The 25787-nt window shown below is 44.4% G+C and overlaps 1 pseudogene; it reads right to left on the reverse strand.

Moving 5' to 3' along the window:
• Positions 1 to 2679: 2679 nt before the first annotated feature.
• LOC148474281 (cell adhesion molecule CEACAM5-like) overlaps positions 2680 to 25787 on the reverse strand; it is a 662360-nt pseudogene continuing 639252 nt past the window's right edge.

A 25787-nucleotide genomic window follows, 5' to 3' on the forward strand; every position in this document is an offset into this window, starting at 1 on the left:
TCAGTCTTTCCAACATCACAGCGATCTCTTCAACGTGAGAACAATATATTGTGACACTGACCAGCCATAGACAGCTCATGTTCCGCTATCACAGACTTAGCTACTTCCTGACATTGCCAGACCAACATCTTATCCTTCAGACAGCGTCACAAGAAGATGATCACTCCTAAAATCCTGATGCAGAGCTGACGTGTGATAAAATGAATGAATTGTAGAAATAATGGAATACTGTTTCCCGTTCGGGGAAGAGGTCACTGTAATCTTATTTCGGAGTATACAATGTTCTCAGCTGGAGGCTGCCCCTGTGAACTCCCATTTTCATACAATGCTCCTGATGGAGGCTAAAAGAAAAAAATACATGGACAGGTTATTAAATGAGTAAATTGTTTTTAAAATATTATTCACTGTATATAATGTACAGGCAGGATGTACTGACCGCCAATGTACATACATAGAGATAGCAGCAACTGCATTCACCACATAGGCAAATTAGGCAGTTGCCTAAAGGTAGCACTGTTCTGTGTAGTTACATTATATGCTTATATGATATTGTATATTTTTTATTCGGTTACAAGTATAATTAATCTAATGAGCATCATATAAATATTTTTTGTTAATTACATTTAATTATTTTTTTCTAATTTTCCCTTTTGCTACTTGATTGCAATCACGTTAAATAATGGAGGAGCTCAGGTAGATATTGGACATAGGGGTACAAAGACATAGCACGCACACTTACTAGTTGTGAACGTCACAAATACTTGTGATGTAAAGATTGAAACTGAAATGCTTTTACTTATTATCCAGTGAATGTTTTAATATGAAAAATTTAGGAAGATAGGTTCACTTGCAATGCAATCTGGGAAAACTTACTGATTCCCTAGTACTCTTAAAACAGGTAACTATGAGCAACCAACACCCAAATTTATCAACGAGTAAAATTTTTGTTATCATTTGATTCTAATCTTAAATAGTGCTCCAACCAATCAGCTCCTAACTGTCATTTTTTAAATACATGACAGTTAGGATTAGTAACGATATCATTATCGTTCAATAACATTCCGTGTGTAAGCATGACATCGCTAACTATGAGTTCTCCCGCGGATTGTTAACGATGTCTGCTGTCGCCCGAAAATGCAGGCCAACCTGATGATATCGTCAGGCCCTGCATGTTCGGGGACTGTGGCCGGTGACGTCACTGACTGATATTGTTAACGATATCATTCAGCGTGTATGCTCAATGTTGGGAACGACATTGAGCCCGGTAGATGAGGGGACAACACTGAATGATATCGCTCATAGAGCATATCGTTCCTTGTGTACCTGACTTAACTGTCATGTTACAGACTGTGTTTGAAAAATGACAGGTAGGAGCTGGTTGGTTGGTACTTTATCTCCGTCCACTTTATCTCCATCCAAAGCTTAGTAAATAGACCGTCTCCTCTCTCCAAGGCTTGATACATCTCCCACTATAGTCTTAATACAATCTACTGGGCTCTAAGTACTGTAACTAATGTACTTGAAGCCTCAGTTCTCTGCTGCCATATGTAATAAATAAGCTGTTATGTATATATTGAAACGTTGCTCAAAGAGCAGAGGGACCGGAGGATGTAGGCACAGGGAGGGTAAATGGGGGCATCACAACAGGCTGTCCCATGACCACATTACCATATGGTGTCACATATATAATCCCTATCCGATCCTCTCTAGTAGAGTATATATAGAGCTTGATTCAGATGTGGACGCAATACTGATATTTAATGCAGATTGAGCGATTGCACATAGGCATGTCGGGACCATTTAAACAGTGTTTTCTGGGCATGCATAAATTAGGCTCTGCGTCCTTGCTGGCAGCAGGAGAGCCCTCTGTGTGTCTGGAGACCCACTGTGTCTGCAACAGCTTAGACCTACTCAGAAGGCTGATGGCCGCCAGATCTGTATCCCATGTATCTGGTTTTGTGCATGAGAGGTGGATGTGAGATGCTGTCAGTGGGCGTCAAGCGCTGGGCGGTTAGAGGCTCATTAGTATAATTTTGCAATTGTGATCCGTGAGAGATTCCAGCTGCAATGGCATTTGTGTCTATCTCTGGATCAAGACCATAGCTCTTGCCTATCCTGCATCTCCTGCCATGGGCTGTAGTAAAGCTGTACTGAGGGCCTGATTCAGAGTTGGGAATAGAGAGAGATATAGCACTTAACTGTGAACCTGGACAAACCATATTGCAATGCAAGGGGTGTAAATACATACATTTTTAACATGTGGGATAAATACTGGCTGATTTTGCATGTAGCCCACAAATACTGCACAGCTTTATTACTCTACAGTTTAGAAATCAGTTTGGACACCTCCCTCCCAAATCTAAATCTCTCTGCACATTTTAAATCTGCCCCACCTGCAGTGCAGCATGGTTTCACCAAGATGATCAGTTGAGCGATATCTCTCTCTATTCCCAACTCTGAATCAGGCCCTGAGCCCTCTGCCTACAGCCGCCCCTCTCACAATGTAAAAAGAACATATATACTGTATTCATGCAGTTAAACCTGAACAGTGAAAATTACTATTTGTGCTACTCTGTTAAAAGCTGACTATGATGATAATAATAATAATATAACGATAGCTACCGTAACATTACATAATATAACATTACCATTATATACTATTACAATGGCAAGTAAGTGTTAGGGAGGGGGCTTCACCTGTTGTTTTCCTGGATCTTTGTTCTTGAATGCAATATCGGCATATTGTAGCTCTGGCTGTTCCTGTAATAAAATATTAATACGGGTTAGAAAAAGTCTGATTTTTCCAGGTTGTCATTTGCTAACATATAATGGTGGCAGTCTGCCCTTCTATACGTCTAGCTGTGCTTCTCCTTTTGTATAGCAGTAGCACTAATACATGCTCCTACCCTGCCAATATGGTGCTGGTTACTCTACATGTCCTCTAAGCTGATCAACTGCTCTGATGTAGGCACGGTCATCCCAAAGCGATGATTCAAACTATTTGAGTTAAAGCTGCTCTACTTAGCAATGCTTAAAATCATTTGCTCAATTTCTAGGTATCTTTAGATGATAATGGCCTTACTATGTGGAGTTTGTATATTCTCCCTATGATGGCGTGGGTTTCTTCTGGGTGCTCTGGTTTCCTTCCACAATCCAAATATATACTGATAGGTTCACTGGCTCTTGACAAAAAAAATAACCCTAGTGTGTAAGTGTGATAGGGAATATAATATGTGATAATATGTGATAGGGGATATAATATGTGATAGGGAATATAATATGTGATAATATGTGATAGGGGATATAATATGTGATAAGGACTGATGTGAATGGCCAAAAATTGTCTGTAAAGCACTGCGGAATATGTGTGCGCAATATAAATAACTGGTAATAATAATAATCTACACCACTGATATAATAATAATAATAATAATAATAATAATAATAATAATAGTAAATTACAGTAATGTGATTACTAACCATAGATCGAGAGCCACTATGACCTAAATGGACCTCTCTTCACATAAATGAGACCATAAACAACAGTAATGGAGTTTGTGAGTCTGCATTTGTTCTCAGCAATAAACCCTCAAATTAGAACTGTTCCACCTAAATTGGGTAGTTGGGAGGTATGAAACCCATAGAATCAAAACAGGCAGTGAAAGCAGGGCCGCAACTAGGGGGGGGGCTGGAGGTGCACGTGCACTGGGTGCGCCGCTGTACCCGGTGCCAGTGACCTCCAGCCCGGCTCTGCAGAGAGGCTCCAAGCCCGACGCCCACTGGTAATATTTATTACCAGTGGGCGCCCGGCTCCTCTGCAGCGGCGCGGTGTAGCCGGAGCCGGAGGCTGGAGTTCTCACCCGAACTCCAGCTTCCGGCTCTCCCCATGGGCACTATGGGGGAGACGTCATGATGTTTCCCCCATAGTTCCGAGGAGCAGCCGGCGGACCGGACGCGATGCTGGATGCAGGAGCAGGGTTCAAGGTAAGTATTTTTTTTTTTAATAAGCTGCACTACAAGGGCATTATTATGGGGGCAGGGGCATTACTATGGGGGCATGGGCAATAATGGGCATTACTAATGGGGCATGAGCACTACAGGGGCTTTACTATTGGGGCATGGGCACTACAGAGGCATTACCACAGGGGCATTGCTGTGGGGGCATGAGCACTACAGGGCATTACTGTAAAGGCACTACAGGGATATTACTATGGGGGCATGGGCACTACAGGGGCATTACTATGATAGCATGGACACTACAGGGGCATTACAACAAGGGCATTAATATGGGAGCATGGGCACTACAGGGGCATTACTATGGGGGTATTAACATATGGGCATTACAATATGGGCACTACTACAGGGGCATTGCTATGGGGGCATTACTATGGGGGCATTATCATATGGGCACTACTACAGGGGCATTACTATATGGGCACTACTACAGGGGCATTACCTCAGGGGGCATTACTATAGGGGCACTACTGCAGAGGGAATTACCAGGGGGGGCGCCAAATTACTGTCTTGCCCCTGGTGACAAAAATCCTAGTTTCGGCCCTGGTGAAAATTGCATCAGGTCAGCAGCATAAGGGGAAATGAAATGTACACTCACTCAGTTATGGAAAAATTCCAGGCACAAATATTGAAAAGCTGGGACGTCCCTTGGAAAATAGGCGCTACCAAGTTATTAAAACACACTGGATCTAATGCTGTAGTCCAATTAACCTTCTGTGAGGGTTAAAAAGATAATATAGCCAATATGATACAAAGAACTGCGCAATGGAAACAGTTACTAAATTGTCACAGTATAAACCATGTTTATTTTACTTATAAAAAATGTTTCATCCAGACAATACAATACAATGTATCAATATGTAGCAAACATCACATTAGGCTTAAAAAGAGGAGAAAGATAATAATAATTAAAAAGTAAAGATAAAAAAAAATAAAAAAATCTCACAAGATTTCAATATATATGTCCCTTAATGGATACCTGTCGAAATAAAAAAAATTGGCACACCTCACAGTCTGATTCAGCTGTGCCAGTGTCCCAAAAAACAGATGATCAATAAACGAGGCCTCCATTATATACGGGTTTGCGTGCTTGGGGATCTAAGGAAAATGAGGAGTCACAAATTGATTTAGCCAGGGTGTTGTGTACTACCTTGCGCAAGGAGTTAGTTTATGGGGGGTTAGGGTTGGGCACTAAGGAGAGGTTAGAGTTAAATTATGAGGGGTAAAGGTTAGACTCTAGGGGAAGGTTAGCGTTAGATTATGGGGGGTTAGGGTTATGCACTAGGAGGAGAGTTAGGATTAGGCTACAGATGCAGGGAGGTTAGGGTTAGGTACTAGGGAGAGGTTACAGTTAGATTATAGGGTGTTAGGGTTAGGCACTATGGAGAGGTTAGAGTTAAATTATTGGGGTTTAGGGTTAGGCTCTAGGGTAAGGTTAGAGTTAGATTAGGGGGCTAGGGTTAGATACAAGGAGGAGAGTTAGGGTTAGGCTACAGATGTAGGGAGGTTAGGGTTTGGCTCTAGGGGAAGGTTATAGTTAGATTATGGGAGGATTAGGGTTAGGCACTAGGAGGAGTGTAAGGGTTAAATTATGGGGGGTTAGAGTTAGGCACTAGGGAGAGGTTGGAATTAGATTATCGGAGTAAGGGTTAAACACTAGGGAAACCGTACAAATGTGTGATCTGTAGATTGAGACTGCTCCTAATCACTAATAATATGTATGAAGCAATACAGCAGGGAGTGAGAAAGCTCACACCATTTGCATTAAACGCTATGAGCGTTGCTTCACTCTTTTGTATACCTGTAACTTCCCTGTTCTGAGTTTGCGTAAGAACTTGTAGAGTACAGTACGTAAAAACCTAAATCATTATTTGCCAGCCTAGCCACACAAAGGCACTCAGCCGGTTTATTTTTATTTTGGCTTTGTAAGCCTAATGCAAATATTAAGAGCTGAGCGTGTAATAATGATGTCGTGTTTGCAGAATGGGAAGTTGCAGAATGGGAACAGGCTTATAGGCAGGAGTACAGAGATGAGGGGCAGGGCACTATGTAAGCTACACAGGTTGGGCATGAGATGGCAGAGGTACAGGGCTGGCATTCTACTTTGCATAGCATTATTGGAACCTTAATTTGTATAGCTTAAGTTATACAGACTCCATTACAGCTGATCTATTTTAATTGATTGTATACAGATGCAGTGGGAGCTAGCACCACGGAAATCTACAGTAAGTTAAATGGCATAGGTGGTGGTGTAGGTGGTGGTGTAGGTGATGGTGTAGGTGGTGGTGTAGGTGGTGGTGTAGGTGGTGGTGTAGGTTAGGGGTGGGCAATAAGCGGTCCTCCAGGTGTTGTAGAATCAAATCCCAGCATGCCCTGCCACATTTTTGCTATTTAGCCATGCTAAAACTTGCAAGGCATGCTGGGATTTGCCACTTATTGTCCACCCCTGGTATAGGTGGTGGTAGGGGATGGGTAGGGGATAGATCAGTGAGATGGAACACATTTGATGAATGGGGTAAGAGCTGGGTAAGTAGGGTAGGTAAGGACACAGAGCAGGGATTGTGAATAAGGATTAGGGAAGGAGGAGCTGGGAGTGGGGCTTGGGAACAACAATAGCTTATCTGTCTTGCAGATCAGGAAGGTCTGAGCTGGACTGGTGAGTCTATTAATATAGGGGTATATCTGGGAGGGTGCATTGTGATTGGTGGCTGGATTTGGGGGACGTCTGTTTGCCCAAGAAAAGCTATGTGCTGTACTGTACATGATTAGGGCATTCACTTTTGGGCTTTGCTTTTAGCATTTCGCTTACCTAAAGAAAACACTTTTCTAGAAAGCGGATGACAGAAACTAGATGTAAATCAGGAAGGAATCACCTCAAACTAATTTCTATTGAACTTTCATCATTTACATCTACATTCCACTTCCTCATCTCATGGTCTGCACTTCCAAAATAACATTATCATAACACACTGAGTGAACATGAATCCTCTTCCCCTATAGGTTAGACACACAAACCTGTCTTCTCCACAGGACGGCACTGTGATCACAGACAAGGTTCCTATTTTTGAGAAGCAGAACTCAGAGGCAGCTTTCTTATTCTTACTGTTTGTTAATGATATGCAGTAGTTTTGTCTTCCCATGAAATACAGGATAATTACATATATTTGGAATATAATAATATAGATGCATGTAAATGGTGTTTGCATAATATGTTCTGCAGACGCTTATTAAAACACACAATTGTGAAGTCAGGCATACAGTATGTGGCTGGCTGTGGGGGTGGGGTGGGGGGTTTGAGGCATTACCAGAAGTCTTTAGGTAACTGCTTAAGTTGTGGGAAGGAGATAGAAGCATTTCACTTTTTGCTACAGTATGTCGCAGCACAATGTAACAATGTATTTAATCATAAATACATGTATGCAACAATCTTTAATAAGTATATAATCACACAGCATGAAGTAATAAAATGTCTATAAGCTAGAACATCCTTGAATCTTTGGAAACTTCTTTATATTTATTAAAAGGTTCTAACGTCCAGACTGAATCAATCCTAGTATAGTTATAATATTAAAAGCCCTTATTCTATATTCACAGCAGAGCGTACTTGGAATAGATTACCAAAGGTGAAGATAACTTGACTCTCACTTGCGGGACGTTGGGACTCAAGAAGAGTTTCCTGGTGTGGTAGCAGTCCCTCCATGTAAACTGGAATGGGTAATAGTGTGATGTAAATCGTGTGACTCTTCCATGACCCCAAGTTAGCAGGTGCAGTTCTCAGAAATGTTTGAGCAATAAGATAGCTATGTGGGCTTGTAACAAAATGTCCAGTGGTTAGTAGGTCTAACGCATTTCACCACTATCAGCACCTTATCAAAAAGGTGGCCTCTGGTATTTGCTCCTGATGTTCATCTCTGGTGTTTAAATGCTGTTAAGTGCTCTAGAGTCTATACTGGGTTTGCAACTTATATTTGGACTGAGTCAAAGCAGTGCAATTGTATATAACATAGGTTGTGATTCAGCATCGGATGGCATTGCAAAGCTGCACGCAGGCAGGCTTTGCAATTCCGTTCTTGCTAATATGGAAATGAAGCAGGAGGTGTATGACACCCCCTGCGGCATTTGTGATCGCAGTCCTGCAACTGAGGTTGCAAGCTGGGATCACCATTGTGACCATCGGCACCATGCTGTTGGCTAGCTGAGTAAACCTCAGCTTCCTCAGGCTGGCAGGCTTGCGAGGCCAGGAAGCTGCATCCGTCAATGCAGTACCTGGCCTAGCCACTCCCGGAAAATGGGGTGGACACGACCCCTGTTTCCAGAAATGCCGGCCAACTTTGCCCCTGCACCACCCCTTAAATGCCATGCAGGGTCCGATTACGCAGGACCCATTCTGAAACAGCATACACTATTGTGCTTTCCTATATATATACATAGATATATATTTTTATTTTATTTTTTGTTTACATTCTCATGATAGAATATAGCAGAAGACAAGAACACTGTTGGAATAATACACACTATATTCTGGAGATATATATATATATATGTGGGGCAGCACAGATGGTGTAATGGTTAGCATTACTGCCTCACAGCACTGAGGTCGTGGGTTCAATTCCCACCATGGCCCTAACTGTGCGGAGCTTATATATTCTCCCTGTGCTTGCGTGGGTTTCCTCCGGGTACTCTGGTTTCCTCCCACACTCCAAAAATATACCGGTAGGTTAATTAGCTCAAAACAAAAATTAACCCTAGTATGTGTGTGTGCATGTGATAGGGAACATAGATTGTAAGCTCCACTGGGGCAGGGACTGATGTGAATGGCCAACTATTCTCTGTAAAGCGCTGCGGAATATGTGTGTGCCATATAAATAACTGGTAATAAATAAATAAATATATACATATATAAGAATATATAAGATAAAGAAGATTTTATATGAAGGTAAATCATCAGTGAATATACTGGCTTAATTCTAAGTCAGGTGTGCGTCTGTGCGTCTTTTGCCGATATTGCTTCTGTGACTTTATGCAAATACTGCTACAAGCCCTTCCCCAGTGTACAGTCAGGAGTCTGCATGTGTGAGGACAGATACGCCCACTTAGAGCTGCCACTTGGTGTGTCTGTAGATGTAACCGTCAGTCGCTCCATTGTTACTTGTACCAGCCCCATGCTACTATAGGAGCAGATTGTCTGTCAGAGTATTGTCTCCTGTGTGAAGGATTAAGCATCTGTGTACATAACAACTTCTGCAACATGCTCACGACACTTCCATAACACGCCCAGAAGACTGACAATCTCCATGCTTCTGCAGAGCCAGCTTCCTGTCACCTTCCAGTCACTGCCCAAGAATGCAAAATACATTTCATAGACATTTCTGAGGCTGTGCATCTTAATCACAGCTGCAAGCCTGTGCGCAAGTGCTCTGGAGGGATGCGCCCTGCCACTTACTGTAGACACATGTGCAGTATAAAAAAGAATGCTCAGCTGCGTCCATCATCGACATTGCCTCTGACCCAGAATCAGGCCTTTTATGTTCTAATTCATGATATTGGCAGAATTGCCTGATATCGGCTGAGCTATTGCTGCATTTGTGGGCGTCTTACACTTTATACACTAAAGACAGATATGGTTGATGCAACTTACCATTGCTAGTTGGCATTTCCATCACTGAATTCATGTTACTTGAAGGCCTGAAAAATAGCAGTGATTTCATCAAAGACTATAGATGCACTCCTCAGTGTGACAATACTAAAAAAGAGAGACTTGCCAGGTAGAATATCTAAATCCTGGGACTATCCTTGGTAGGGCTGGATTAAGGGGCCTAGAGGGGAGGGAGGGGGCAACATAGGGCGGTCGCCCTGGGTCTCCCACACACAGGGGGGCCACCGAGCATGGTTGGTCTGACCCTAAAATTGTCAAGAGCATGTGCCCAGCACCTGTTCCTGGCACGTGTGGTGAGGTCAATGGCTGGGGAGGCACACATGGAGATGGGTCTGGGTGCTGGGAGCCTGTCTCACCCCCTCCTCACTGTAACTCTCCTCTAACTACACTAAGTTTCAGTATCCATTGATTCTCCTACCTGCGTCACTGTGTCTTCTCTTGTTTCTGCTGACTGAGCTGAGTGAGCTCCATTCTCTAAACACTGCAGTGCACTTCCTGGTCACATGACACATATTCAGAGGCATGCCACTATTAGCTCTCTTTCTGTGCAGCTTACTGTCCATGGTTTGGCCCCGTCCCCAGCTCTTGAAGCAGTGTCTGACTATACAGAAGCGAGGCTGAGCTGTTGCTGCTTCATCTCTTGTCACCCTGCAGTACCAGGGTGCTTTACAGAGATGGTGAGTATTAACTAAAAAAATTATTACAGTAAACAAAGAATATGTTTATGTTATAAAGATCTTCTTTCTATTATTCTAATAATTTTTATACCAACTCTCTGCCTCCCCTGCCTACCCTCACTGAACGTCCCTGGTTCCTGGACAGGGGCAAATGTGTTCTGCATGCACAGTACATACAGAGGAGAGTGGCTCCTGAGTCTCCTCATCAGCCTCATGTGACACATCACATCTGTGAAACTGATGATGGGACTCGGGAGATGCTTTGAGCTGTATGCATTGTGCATGCAGAGCACAGAGCTGGAAATATTCAAGTGGAGCCTGGCCATGCCATGGGAAGTGAGTACTCAGGGGCACTGGGGAGGTGTGGGGTGGCACTGTGTAGCAAAAATGGGGCACTGTGGGGCAGGGTTAGGGGCATAGTAGCACTGGGGTGTAAATTTTATTGATGGGGCTCCTACAACTTAGTTGCCCCATGGCACCACAAGCCTTAATCCAGCCCTGAACCTTGAAAAAAAAAGACCTATTTGGTAACTATGACAAAGGTGATAGAAGAGAGGTTCCCAAATGCAGTGCTCAAGGCTCCCCAACAGTTCAGGTTTTAGAGATATCCATGGTTGAGCACAGGTGGTTAAATCAAATTGACTGAGGTACTAATAAAGTCACCTGTGCTCAGCCATGGATAGCTCTAAAAACCTGAACTGTTGAGAAGCCTTGAGGACCGCATTTGGGAACTTCTGTGATAGAGTGAACAATGAGATACAGTACAATGAAGAACAACATAGAGGAGGAACAAACAACAATAATTCTGCAAGAGCTACAAGGACCTAGGTTATCTACTCCAGCTGACTATTAGGAATTGAGATGTTGTTTTATGTTAGTTACTTACTTTTTGCGCCGTTTACGTACAATGAACAGATAATATAACGCAGCAACAAGAGCCACCACTAACAGAACTGCAACCAGAATTCCTATGATAAGTCCTACATTTGTGCCAGGTGGGAATTCTGTAAAAAAAATGTAGTACACTACAAATTAGATTTGTAGGAAAAGCTGAGAGCAAATAAAATTAACATCTTAGGCTATAAGGTGACAGCTCTGCAAGTAGAAACCTTTCATCTGTGTTACTGTATAAAACTTTGTATACTGAAGGTGAGTACAAGAAATAGGGTGCTAGTATAGTAAATATTAAAGGGGTTCTAGTGGCAAGTGCAACTACAATACAACATCTCATGCACAGATTTTGGGGGCAGGAAGGGGTGAGTGTCAGGGACAAAGAGGCCTGTCTAGTGAATGAGTCTGCCTTATATACATTTCTAAAACCCACCATGCAACAAACCTCCTCCAACAATCATAGATTCCCTTACAATTGTCAATCACCCAGCCCCCAGTTAAAGACCTTCAAGGGGGTTGTAGTATCAAGCAGTGTGAAGAGTGGAGAAGTGGACCAGGGGAGTAGTTGCCCATAGCAACTACAGATGTATGCAGACCCCCTTATTTTGGTTCTAAATCATAGTCGTGTTTTGGTAAAACCAACCTCAAGTGTTATGGTTTTGGTTTTGCATTCCTTTAAAAAATTATAAAAACAGCTAATCTCTTGTAATTTGGACCTGCTTTTGTTCCTATAGTACTATTAACATCATTAACATTCTTTTCCATTCATGTTTTGACCACCACACAGCACCTGAAATCACGATTTATATGCAATCCAAAATACGCAAGATCCAGTTTTTTTAGATCCGAGTTTCAAACTTGCGAGAAGACCCGAGTCAGGACTCGGAACCCCCAAAGTGATCTAAGCTGGGACTCTGTTAGGCTCAGAACCCCAACTTCTGTATTTAACGGCCATCAGGCTTAAAAACAGCCTTTAGTTTCCTGGTTTGTATTGAGTCTCTGATGTACAGTGCCTAAACACTAATTACCTTCCACGGAAACATTTTTACATAATTTCATCAATAAACAAATGAATTGTGAAAGTAATTTAAGTGTTGATTGCCCATAGCAACCAATCAGATTCTACTTAACATTAATCTAACACCTTCTAGAAGATAATAGCTAAAATCTGATTGGCTGCTATGGGCAACATCTCCACTTCTAAAAACCCGTACTTTAGTAAATATACCCCCAGGTGTCTACAATTGCCTTCTAGGTTAAAATACGTGTTATGGAGCGTACACACGGTCAGATTTGTCAGATGAACGACTGAACGATTTGAACGATTTTACCAAAGTTTTGAACGATTTGAATGATTGAACGATTTTTGACTGCATTAAAATGAATGGAATCGTCCAAGTCTGACTGCAAACACATCAGATGTCAGATATCGTTATCTGACAAACGGGAACGCGCATCGTTGATCGTACCATCGTTCAGGCATGTCAGATATGAACGATTTTCCTTCAGATATGAACGACTGAACGATTTTTAAATCGTTATCGTTCATATCTGAAGGAAAAATCTGATCGTGTGTATGCACCATTACTCTACAGGAGATTTCCAATTGCATGATATTAATCATTAAGGAGTCTATTTACTAATACGCTGCGTTAATGCCACTCCTGCTTCGCCTGCTACCGCTGTGAAGCAGGAGATGGCTAACGCAGCACTTACTAAAAATAGACCAGCCGTGGAGGGTGAACGTTTAGTCACCCCCTCAGTGGTAACAGCTGACACTCCCTTCCCCTGACAGCCCTGTGTGTGACTCACCATCTCCAGGCTCCGGCCGCCAGCAGCAGCAACAGCAGTGACTTTTTTTTTTTTCAACACACTTTATTTAAAAATGGCCAACCTGACACAGCTGAAGTCCTGCTTCTCCAGTGAGGAGTAGCAGATATCAGCAGCTACAGGAGGCGATATCAGCGCTGGGGAAGTCAGATGACGGTAAATGACATCTCCTCTTAGTAATACCTGGGACATAGGTGTTTATGGCAGCGCTAAGTGCCCTAGGTCCAGTGTGATATTGTAGCCTGCACTTAGCGCTGGCAGGCTATAGGCAGAGAAAATCCCTTTAGTACATACTGAGAAGCGGTATGTACAGGGATTTTCTCTGCCTTTAGCATTTTTACCCCTTTTCTCCCTTTAGTACATAGACCCCTGAATCACATAACAGGAGAAAATAGAGAAACCATATATTAAATATTGTATGCAGCTTCCAGTCAGCAGGAACTAATAGGATCAAAAGAATGGAAGAAAGATGATAATTTAAGAATACCTTTCAATACTAAGTATATTAGCCAACATCAGGAACTAGAAAGAATAATAAAGAAACATTGGGGACTATTACTTAAGGATCCCATTATTGTTAAGTATCTTCAAGAGAAACCTAAATTTGTCTACCGTAAGGCGGACAATATATGAAAACACATAGGGGTAAATTTACTAAGATGGGAGTTCTATTAAGAAGTCATGTTGCCAATAGCAACCAATCAGATTCCAGGTATTATCTACTAGAAGGTGTTAGATAAATGAGAAGTAGAATCTGATTGGTTGCTATGGGCAACATCTCCACTTCTTAAATAGAACTCCTATCTTAGCAAATTTACCCCATAGTGAGGAGTGCTCTGGACACACAACCGATGATTAAGCCTATTAAGTCTAAGGGGTCAATTTACTAAGCAGTGTTAGGAGACAGAGTGAAAACTGAGAAGGTGCCAGCCAATCAGCTCCCAACTGTCATTTTTCAAACACAGCCTGTGAGATGGCAGTTAGGAGCTGATTGGCTGGCACCTTTAAACCTTCTATCGGATGAGGTGTTGTCATGTGTGCAAACCACTTATCATACTAACATAAAATAAAGACACTGAGACGTGGATTTGGCAGATAACTTGATGGCGATTTATTGGAGCAATAATAATTATTATTTATTTAAGGATGTATGGTGGCAAAGAAAGGACGGCCAGAAATCAGCCAGATCTGCTATGCCCACACACAAACAACAAAAGGCATAGCAGGCGTAGATCGCCCAGAGTGCATACACATAACCATGTAACTCATATCATCAACAAAAGGTAACGCTCACCCCCATCTTGACTTCCCACCCGTTTAGGTGGTGATACTGCCCCCCGTTAGGTTGGTACAGCCAACTACCAGTCAACGAAGGGAGCGCCCTTAAATCATAATTGCACCCGGACTGGCGACCTGCCGTTCTTTCCCGCCACCCAAAACCAAACCCACAACATACCAAAATTTATAGGGGAGGGAGGGTGGGGAATCTGGAACAAAGAGGCTTTGGCCCACACTTTTATCCCACTATATAATGTTCCTGTTACAAACCCGCCCCTGCTTGCCATAGGCTAACTCCCACAAGTAATTTGCATACATGCCTGCCCCCATCCTAGAGGTTTAAAACACCTCTTTTCTTATGCAATCTTTCGGTTTCTCTAAACCTTCTATCGGATGAGGTGTTGTCATGTGTGCAAACCACTTATCATACTAACATAAAATAAAGACACTGAGACGTGGATTTGGCAGATAACTTGATGGCGATTTATTGGAGCAATAATAATTATTATTTATTTAAGGATGTATGGTGGCAAAGAAAGGACGGCCAGAAATCAGCCAGATCTGCTATGCCCACACACAAACAACAAAAGGCATAGCAGGCGTAGATCGCCCAGAGTGCATACACATAACCATGTAACTCATATCATCAACAAAAGGTAACGCTCACCCCCATCTTGACTTCCCACCCGTTTAGGTGGTGATACTGCCCCCCGTTAGGTTGGTACAGCCAACTACCAGTCAACGAAGGGAGCGCCCTTAAATCATAATTGCACCCGGACTGGCGACCTGCCGTTCTTTCCCGCCACAGCAAGGTTCAGCTTATAGAACCGCCGCACCGCCACCATACCAAGTACTACCCCAATAACGCCAACTCCTCAAAAAGATCCCCAATAAACAATGACACACCCTCCTCTGTTAAATGAACTCCATCAGGTCTATACATATAACTAAATCGAAATTGAATGTTATTATGGTAAATGAAACGGCCATAATTGGCCATCACAAATTTGGCAACTGCGAAATTAAGTTTTCTTCCTAGCTTCGTCATTAGCAGGAAAACTCCTAACCCCACGCCAGACCTGTCGAGGTACAATGCAAGACCAAATTAATTTACACAAGGGCCAGGCCGATAGCACCCTCGCCAAATCGTTGACAATATCAACTCGTAATTCTACAGTGGACCTCTGCCCTAAGTCGTTGCCTCCTAAATAAGCCACCAAAATACGTGGCCTACCAAAAAGCCTTGCATACTCTAACAGTTTAGGACAAAAGGAATGCCATCTCATACCTCTGGAACCTATCCAACGGACCCTAGCTGAATATTCAAAAATTGGAGCTTGATCTGAACTCAAACCTAGCAGCCCAGAAAATATATGAGTGGCCTATAACCCAAATGTCCTGCGTGTCAAAGAGCAATCCTAAAGGTGGAGGAAAGCAGTAAATAAAAAATTAGTAATTGTCATAAAACAATAAAATTTTATGGTGTATTAGTGGGACCTGATAGAACATAAGTGAGTATCTGCCAAAAAGAAAAATTTTCTATTGGTCGCCGACTTTACTATTTGAAGTGGCTGAGACAAACAGAAGACACAAAGGGGAAGAATGGGTGGGGGGGAATTGGGAAAAAACAGGTGAACTCGGCAAGAGGTAAAATAAAAACCTGCTGAGGGATGGACTATGGCCTAATTAAATGATTGAGAATAGCCGAATTGAATCCGTCAGTTCAGGTAAAAATTGTAAAATCCCTCAAGACTCCCATTGCCAGCAATGGCGAGTAGCTAATCCCGAGTAGGACGGACAGGGGTAACAGACAAGACAGGACAGTACATGAGACAAGACAAAAACCAGGCAAGCATAAAATATAAACGTAACCGGAACAGACTGTGAAATGACTTTAAACAAAGGGCCTTCATGCCTAGGTCGAATGTAACCTTTATAACTATCCGATTTCCAATGTCCTAGGGCCTTAATTTCTGATGCCGAGAAACCCGCAGCTGCCGCCGAAGTTGCGGCTCCGATCAGAAACGAGTGTGTACCAAAATCTTGAGGCGGGAGGCCTAAAACTGATACACACCTCTTCAAAAACCAACCAAACTGGTATTTGGTAAGCGGAGTCCTGTCCATATGCATGAGTCATGAACCAGGAACATCCGGCCGCAATAACTCATACCGCATAGCTAGTGCCACGGGGCAGATCTGTTCGTACCTAGATGGACCCAACGAGATCCACCTACCCCTACCAGTCTGGTCGGTCTTCGACTGCCGAATCCTACAGAGAACAGACCTCTCACTGACCAGGATATCCGAGAGGAGCATGGCGGCATCAACCCATTTGGATGATGCCACCAGCTCCGATACCCTCAAGGTGCCGTGAAAAGCCTCCGAAAACACCACTTGAATCAGGACCGCCTCATACGCAGTAAGAGCCACTCCGAGAACCGCCCCTAATACTGCCGGAAGCAGATGAGCGTCCACAGGTCTCCTACGGTCAGCTACTGGCCGGGAGACCCGTGCCCAACCCTTTAAAGCCTTCACTATCAGAAAACTTTTAGTAAAGTCAGGTTGGCCCTTCAATTTACAATAAAATGCAATGCCCCCCAAAGAGCGCGCAACAGAAGCCCTGGATCTGCCAGCCAAACGGAGACTCCAAATAAAAGAAAGCATCGAACGATGCTGACTCTTACCTGCCTGTTTGCTGCTACGGGAATAATCTTCCCATTCATTCCATGCCTGCCGATATGCTCGCAATGTGGAGGGGGCTAAAGACTGTTCTGCTTAGCCCTCCATGCCGGCTCGATCACCTGCCAAACATAAGAGGGGCAAAGCACAACGTCAGCACCAGGGCCACAGATCGGGACCTAGCCCACTGGAAACGTGATAACGCATCGTCTATCTCATTCTCCACCCCAGGAACGTGTCTTGCCTTAAACATGATGTTACAGCGCAAACATGTGAGCACAGCTGCGCTAGCAAGCGCAAAACCAGCAGGGAAGCCGCATGTTGCTGATTGTATCGCATGGACCACGCCCAGGTTGTCACACCTGATAATGATGCTGCGATTGCGTAACCATTCCCCCCAGATTTCCAAGGAAACCATTATGGGAAAGAGTTTGAGAAGGAGTAAGTCCTTAGTCAAACCCTTTCCCACCCATTCTTCCAGCCAACGGCCAACGCACCAGGAGCCATCAAGGTAACATCCGAACCCTGTGGTGCCTGCTGCGTCGGTGAACAGCTGCAGCTGCAAATTGTCAACGGCTGGAGACATCCACAACCGAATGCCATTAAAATCCCGAAGAAACGAGACCCAGACAGAGAGGTCCTGCTTAATCTCTGAGGATAAACGTAGCAAATGTCTCGGTTAGTGACACCAGCCGTGGCCCTTTCCAATTTACGTGAAAAAGCTCTGCCCATTGGAATTACTTTACAGGCCCAGGAGGGATTGCGCCTGCCGCAGGGTAATTCTACTGGAAGCCGTGCATTCCGCTATGGCATTACTTGACAGGCTTATCGAGAGGAATGCGACAAGAACCCACCGAGGTACAGATCTCGATACCCAGGAATGACAAGGGGAAGGGCCCTCCGTTTTGTCCACAGCAACGGGAACTCCAAATGAAAAAACAGCGCTCGTAAAGAAAACAAAAGATAACTGCATCTGCCTGAACCGGAAGGGCCGACACACAGAAAGTCATCGAGATAGTGGGCTATTCCATGACTACCGCAAAAATTAAATAAATAAATTCCGCGCACCAATGTAGGAAGGTGCTAAAATGCTCGAAAAACGCACAGGACACAGAACACCCCATAGGCAAGCATTTGTCTATGCAATATCCGTTGTCCAAGCTAAAAACCCATAAACTGGAATGACTCTGGGTGCAAAGGAAGTAGACGAAAAGCTGACTCAACATCTATCTTAGCCATCAGTGCGCCCAGACCATAACACCTAATGACGTCCAAAGCATCGTCAAAAGACTGGTACACCACCGAGGAAACCTCAACTGGTATGGCATAATTTACTGACGAGCCTGGCGGATAAGACAGATGTTGCATGAGCCCTTATTTTCCTGGAATTTTCTTGGGAACCACTCCCACCGGGGAATTCACAAGATCCCTAATGGGGGTTCTGCAAAAGGCCCAGCAATGCGCCTGCGCTAACCTCGCCAGCCACTTTTTCCCTAAGAATGTGAGGCAATTCAAAGGCAGACTTCAAATTTCTAGGCGAATATGTGTCGACATCCCTGCAAATAGGTAAACGAAAACCAAAACTGAAGCCTTTTAACGAAAATTCTGCGTCCTGCAGAACCGGGTACCAACTCAACCATTTTGCTATCGCTGTGACACGGACAGGGGATGGAACTTTACTTAGCACTTGTGCCTTTTGCTGGCTGTGCAGGCTGCTGCTGGGCACCCCCCTTGAAACACTTGGCAACTGGGTGATTGCCACCACATCGCAAGCAGAGGTGACGAAAACGACATTTTAATGTGGAATTATTAAAGGCGAAGCATTTTCCCCAGACGCCTGCTGTTAGCCCTGACGAACTGAACTAGCTGCTTTGCACGCGTTGTACCCCTCATAGGCAGGACGCGAAGGCTGCGTGACCTCCAGCAATGTATATTTGTCGAAGTAGGAGCATAGCTGAGAATGGAGCTTCCCGGTGATAGCTGCTTGGGGCAGTGATTGCAATAATAAGCTGTGCACCCTGTAGAAATTCACTGTAGCACATGTATTCTGTCTATTTTGTAAGTTAAATGCTCAGAATACAGTATATAATACAATCTCCTCTATTGGCTGATAATAATGATTCAAAGGAGATAAAAGCTAGATCTTAGGTGCTATAGATAAATAAAGCAGTGTCAAAGCCATTACCCCTTACTGTCATATAACGCATCACTAAAGCATTCTATTCCCCCAATGATACCTCAATGCCCAGCATAATACTGACACTGTTTGCTGCAACTGTTTTCTACCATTAAGAGAGCATAATCAGCACTTAGACCATCTATAAAATACATCATACGAATGTACTGAATGATATAATTCTGGCATATACAGGACCAGCAAACACAGTAAGTAATTATATGTAGAAGTAGGGCCGTCCTGTCTGAGCTGAATCTTTTTATTTCATGTGCCGGCTCCTTTACAGATCATATGAGCAAGTTGGGGAATCTGGGAGAGGGCAGAAAAAGAAACCATGCACTGTCCTGGACATAGATGCACAGATTGGTCCCCTTATGTACTGGATGGTGTATTATCCAGTATTAATAATTGATCCAATAGGTGATCCATATCAGTGCACCCCGTACAGTGCATGTTTTCCAGATCTAGTTGGTGCACAACAATATTCATTACTGGCTTTTTAACTTTTTCTACTGGCTGACACATTTAAAAGATCAACAGGGACTGTAGTGCTAGTTATTTCATTTGTGACACTGAGGGGATCCTAAAAAACATGCAACTTTAGTATTATATGCTATTTCTATTGTAGTCATCATGGTGTGGGCTGAGGGGGGGTTCAGGCAAGGCACTCATAAACCCCTCCTGCATTTGCCTATGGTGCTGGCCATTGCAGCCACAAAGATAATATTGACCAGGGGCATTAAGGACTAAAGGGAAGCACCCCTCCCCCACACTGGCACACCTTCCACAAAGCTGCTGCAGCCTGAGGGGGGATAGAACTATCAATAGGGGAACCACACCTGCAGCTCCTAATAACATGGGGACACTGTGGAGCCAGGGACCAGGGTCTGGGGAGGCTCATTACTAGGCAGGACATAGCTACACCCACCCCCAGCAGAACAAGAAATCAGAAAAGACACTGATTGAGGACAGAAAGGAAAAGTAAAAGCAATGATATGAAGTAAATGAAAAGAGACTAAATACAATAAGGAAAATGAGGAGAGAAGAAGAGAAGAAGGAGAAGCACTAAGAGAGTTTTATTAAGGAAAATGACAACTGACAAAATGCACTTCCCTGTCCTGGAGGAATCTGGAACAAAGAGGCTTTGGCCCACACTTTTATCCCACTATATAATGTTCCTGTTACAAACCCGCCCCTGCTTGCCATAGGCTAACTCCCACAAGTAATTTGCATACATGCCTGCCCCCATCCTAGAGGTTTAAAACACCTCTTTTCTTATGCAATCTTTCGGTTTCTCATCACTGATCACTCTGTCTCCTAACACTGCTTAGTAAATAGACCCCTAAAGGTTTTTATCGATGTGGCCAGTGCCCCATGTGCAAAAATTGTAAAAGCACGTATTCAGTTATTACAAAATACATTTCGAGTTATAATAAAAAAGAATTTGAAATTATAGCATTATAACTTGTCACAGCAAAAGTGTAGTTTATTTATTAAGGTGCGATTGTGACAAACAATATGTAGGGCGGACTACGCATAAACTAAAAGAGAGAATGGCTGAACTTCTCCGAAACATTAAAAAGGGCCTTATAACACATGGAGTTTCAGCACATTTTAAAGATCAACATGAATGCAATCCATCTAAGTTCATTTCTTTCTGTGGTATACAATTGGTGCCCAATTATTGGAGGAAAACAAGATGGAAGAACGCTTAGCCAGGACAGAGATGAGTACTATCTTCAGTTTAGGCACTTTTACACCTAAAGGTTTAAACTTAGAGTTCAAAACAAAATGGTTTCTATAAGATATTTAAATCCCATACTGTCCGTTTGACATCTCCTGTATGAATTTTAGTGTACTAGTGAACATTCTCGTTTTATGTTGATGTAACATTTTTGTATCTGTTTTTATGGAACATGTAATTATTTATTATGTAATTTATCACATTGTTTAATCATTTTGGGCTTGATTCTGACCCGCTTGCGAGTGCTGAGCACTCGCAAGCGGGTCGATGGTGCCCAAGTGTGCATGACGGAGGCGGCTCCGTCGTGCGCATGCGCAGACCCGAATAACGACGGCCAAGCCGTCGTTATGGGTCTCGCACCAAAGGGGGCGTGCTGTCGATGGTGAGTGACAGCACGCCCCCTTTGGTGGGCGTGCCGGGGGTTTGGCTGCCAAGACGGAGGCGTTCCCATGGATGGTCTTGACCATCACGACCATCTTTTTGGCCGCTCGCATAAGCTGTGGGTGGTCAACCACAGCTATGCAAGCGGCCTAGAGGCCGCTCCAATAATAGGTAGGACGGCCCTGATTCAGAGCGAGCGCTCTTGTCAGAGAGTCCGGCTCTGAATAAGGCCCTTTGTGTCATAATGCTATTTTTAAAAAATTTTCAAAGTATTATGAAAGCATTTTATATGTATTTTTAAACATATATGTATATTTAATATTTCTTACAATTATATTTACACAGATATTTTATATATATTATATGTATGTGTATATATATATTTCTTACATATGCATTCTGGATATCCTATACAAGACGTTTTTTTTATGCTCTTTTTTATTTCAGCGGTATTAGGTTTACCACGTGTCAGTGTAAGCTATCCACACTTAGTGCAAAATTTACTAAGTGGGGAGGATTCTAAACCATGAATGCGCATGCGCGAGTCCAGATGTAGACGCAGGGTCAGGGAGTCCGTTTACTACAGAGAGATCCCTCCTGGGTCCACCCCTGCACAGAGCAGCTAACTCACCAGCCAAAGTTCACACAGACTGCTGGGAGAGACTGATGCTCCCAGCATTCTCTGCCCAGCCATTCCCGAGGAGGACACATGGAGGAGGAGCTGATGCTGAGCTGTCTGAGCCCGAGGAGGACACATGGAGGAGCTGATGCTGAGCTGTCTGAGCCCGAGGAGGACACATGGAGGAGGAGCTGATGCTGAGCTGTCTCAACCCGAGGAGAACACATGGAGGAGCTGATGCTGAGCTGTCTGAGCCCGAGGAGGACACATGGAGGAGGAGCTGATGCTGAGCTGTCTGAGCCCGAGGAGGACACATGGAGGAGGAGCTGATGCTGAGCTGTCTGAGCCCGAGAAGAACACATGGAGGAGGAGCTGATGCTGAGCTGTCTGAGCCTGAGGAGGACACATGGAGGAGGAGCTGATGCTGAGCTGTCTGAGCCCGAGGAGGACACATGGAGGAGGAGCTGATGCTGAGCTGTCTGAGCCCGAGGAGGACACATGGAGGAGCTGATGCTGAGCTGTCTGAGCCCGAGGAGGACACATGGAGGAGGAGCTTATGCTGAGCTGTCTCAACCCGAGGAGGACACATGGAGGAGGAGCTGATGCTGAGCTGTCTGAGCCCGAGGAGGACACATGGAGGAGGAGCTGATGCTGAGCTGTCTGAGCCCGAGGAGGACACATGGAGGAGGAGCTGATGCTGAGCTGTCTGAGCCCGAGGAGAACACATGGAGGAGGAGCTGATGCTGAGCTGTCTGAGCCCGAGGAGGACACATGGAGGAGGAGCTGATGCTGAGCTGTCTGAGCCCGAGGAGGACACATGGAGGAGGAGCTGATGCTGAGCTGTCTGAGCCCGAGGAGAACACATGGAGGAGGAGCTGATGCTGAGCTATCTGAGCCCGAGGAGGACACATGGAGGAGGAGCTGATGCTGAGCTGTCTGAGCCCGAGGAGAACACATGGAGGAGGAGCTGATGCTGAGCTGTCTTGCCTACATGTCAGCAATACAGAATATTTTGGTATCACATGCCAAGTATTTACATAAAGTAATTGTAATTTAATTTGGTCCAGAACACACCCAATTGGCAACAGATACGCCCATAGGTGGATCTAGACACGCCTTTTGGGTGGTGTCAGACATCTAGCGCCGCACTTTTTACTATAGTGTGTAATCTCCCTGAAACTACTTTTCAAAAGTAGGCAAATATGGGTAATAGGACAAAGTCAGATGTTACCAAGGCTTGTACAAATACAATATAATATAATACTGCATGATTACATTTGTTGATAAATAAGGACATTTCAGAGTGATTTATACAGTTATGTTGTTATTAGCCTTGTGTCATTGTATAATGCCAAAGGTTTAATACAGGGAAGGGAATTCCTAGTGACTGGCTAGAAGTAATTGACTGTCTACTGCTTTTTGTCTTGACCATTGCGACCATCGGGCTTGCGACGGAGACCCTGCGGTAGGGTCTCGCTGCCGCAAGCCCTGGAGTGATTTTGGCTCTATCAGAGCCAAAATCACTCCCACTGACATCACTAATGATGTCAGTGTGGCCGGCTTCAGACGGCAGGTGTTCCCATGGGAAGCCCATCGCTCGTCGGGTCTCGCGCATGCGCACGATGGAGCTCCCTCCGTCGTGCGCATGTGCAGTAGGGCACAATCGACCCGCTTGCGAGCGTCCTGCGCTCGTGAGCGGGTCTGAATTAGGCCCTCTGTGCAGTGTGCACAGAGATGCAGGATAAATTGAGATGCATAGACTCTGGAATATGCTGGGTGTTCCTGGGCGGTGACTGGGAGGTGGCTATGCAGATGCACAAAGATCTTCCATCTGATAGGCATGTTATGGGAGCATTGGAATATCTATAATGGATGCAGGGTGTGCGCTGCACACATGCCTCTGGGTGCAGGGGGGCCCACACTGAACATCTTGCACTCATATAAAAATTATATTTACCTCTCCAGAGGAGTACCACGTTGGCCAGTTCTGCAGAATTTAATCACCAGGAAAATGACGCTGTGGACATTTTCCCAGTGATTTGCACATATTCAGTAAAGATGTCCCCAGAAATAAGTCACGGACGCCATGTTCCCGGAGACCTGCGCATGTGCAGTAGACTCAGGCACAAAGCCACAGTCTACTGCTCTGCTGAAGAGGAGAGGGCCCATATGGCTGCACACAGGCCCCTGTATGGGAGTTTTGCGGGCATGTTTCAGGGGTGTACTCTGGTCCTGATTCAGAGATGGATGCTGTTAGCATCCTTGGATGCAGCAGCGGCGCTACCACTAGGCAGCTGTAGAGAGCTACCACAGGTGTCGTCACCTAAGGAGGCTACTGTTGAGGCCGCCTATCAAACAAATGAGGGATTTCTCTGAAACAGACTCCTTTTTTCGATGATGCCTACGACTGCCACAGGTCTTATTAGCTGGGACCGACACTATCTCCTCATTTCTTCCCTGCTTTTGGCCTCAATGGCAATTTCATGTGTTCTGTGAAAAAGCCAGCACAGCTTCTGATTCTGGTCCCCTGCTCAATTTGTGCTACAGTAGCTTTTCTGTGTGATAGGACCAGACAGGCTAGCCTTCATCCCACATGCGCATTAATAAGCCATGGCGCATATGACCATGTTGCTGGTTTACTGTCTGTCCTTCCTTGGACCACTTCTGGTAAGTTCTAAGCACTGCATACTGGAAGAGCTGCCATTTTAGAAATGCTCTGACCTAGTCGTCTAAACATCACAATTTGACGCTTGTCAAAGTTACTCAGATTCTAACGCTTGTCCATTTTTCCTACTTCAAAGTTCGGGGTCCATTCTGATCATTTTTATGCCCGATATGTAAAAGGGTGATGCTTTTCCTAGCAAGACATGACTAGTAAAAGCATTGCCCTTTTAAATATTGGGCATAGTCATAAATATGATCAGAAACACCTGGATTTACAACCAGACACTTTGTAAATAAACCCCATCAACTTCAAGAACTGACGGCTCACTTGTTGCCTAATATACTCCACCCATTGACAGGTACCATTGTAACAAGATAATTAATGTTATTCACCTGTAAGGTTATGGCTGATATATATAATTGTGTGTGTGTGCAGATATGTCTGTGCAGCTGTATATATGTGTCTGTACAATAGTGTCGGTGTAAAAAAAAAAAAATATATATATTAGGGGTGAGCGGGTTCGGATTTCTGAAATCCGAACCCCCCCGAGCCCCCCCGATCCGAGTCCGATCCGAGTCAGGCTCGACTTTTCCCGCCTGACTCGGATCTGAAATCGAGGCAAAACGTCATCATCCCGCCTTCCGAGTCTTGCGGGTTTTTTATCCTATATAAGGTACCCGCGTCTGCGCCATTTTCTCACTCGCCTGTGGACAGTGAAGAGGGAGGGTGGGAGTTAGGGCTGTGTAGTGTAGTGTAGTGCTGCTGTTGTCCACTACTTCAAAGTCCATAGGGGCTGGCTGTGTTGTGCTGTGCTGCTGTTGTTAATAGGGGCTGTGTCCACTACTTCAAAGTCCATAGGGGCTGGCTGGACTGTGTTGTGCAGTCAGTTCTCCATAGGGGCTGTGTCCACTCCAAAGTCCTGTGCAGTGTCCCAGTCCTAAAGGGGTGCTGTAGTGTTGTCCAGGGGGTGCTCTGTCCATCAGGGGTGCTCCCCCCAAGTGCTAAAAAAATTATATATTTTCTGTGTTTGTGAATTGTGTGCGCAGTAGCCGCACGTGCATAAACAAAGTAGTTCCAAGTGTGCGCCTGTGACATAAGTAAAGGGCCGGCTGGCTTGACCGTTAAGGGTGCTGTAACCCCCGAAAGTACACTCCAGTCCAAACCAAAAAAAAAATTA

This window comes from Taudactylus pleione, unplaced genomic scaffold (assembly GCF_031769625.1).
Source record: "Taudactylus pleione unplaced genomic scaffold, aTauple2 ptg000855l, whole genome shotgun sequence".
Classification (NCBI taxonomy): Eukaryota; Metazoa; Chordata; class Amphibia; order Anura; family Myobatrachidae; genus Taudactylus; species Taudactylus pleione.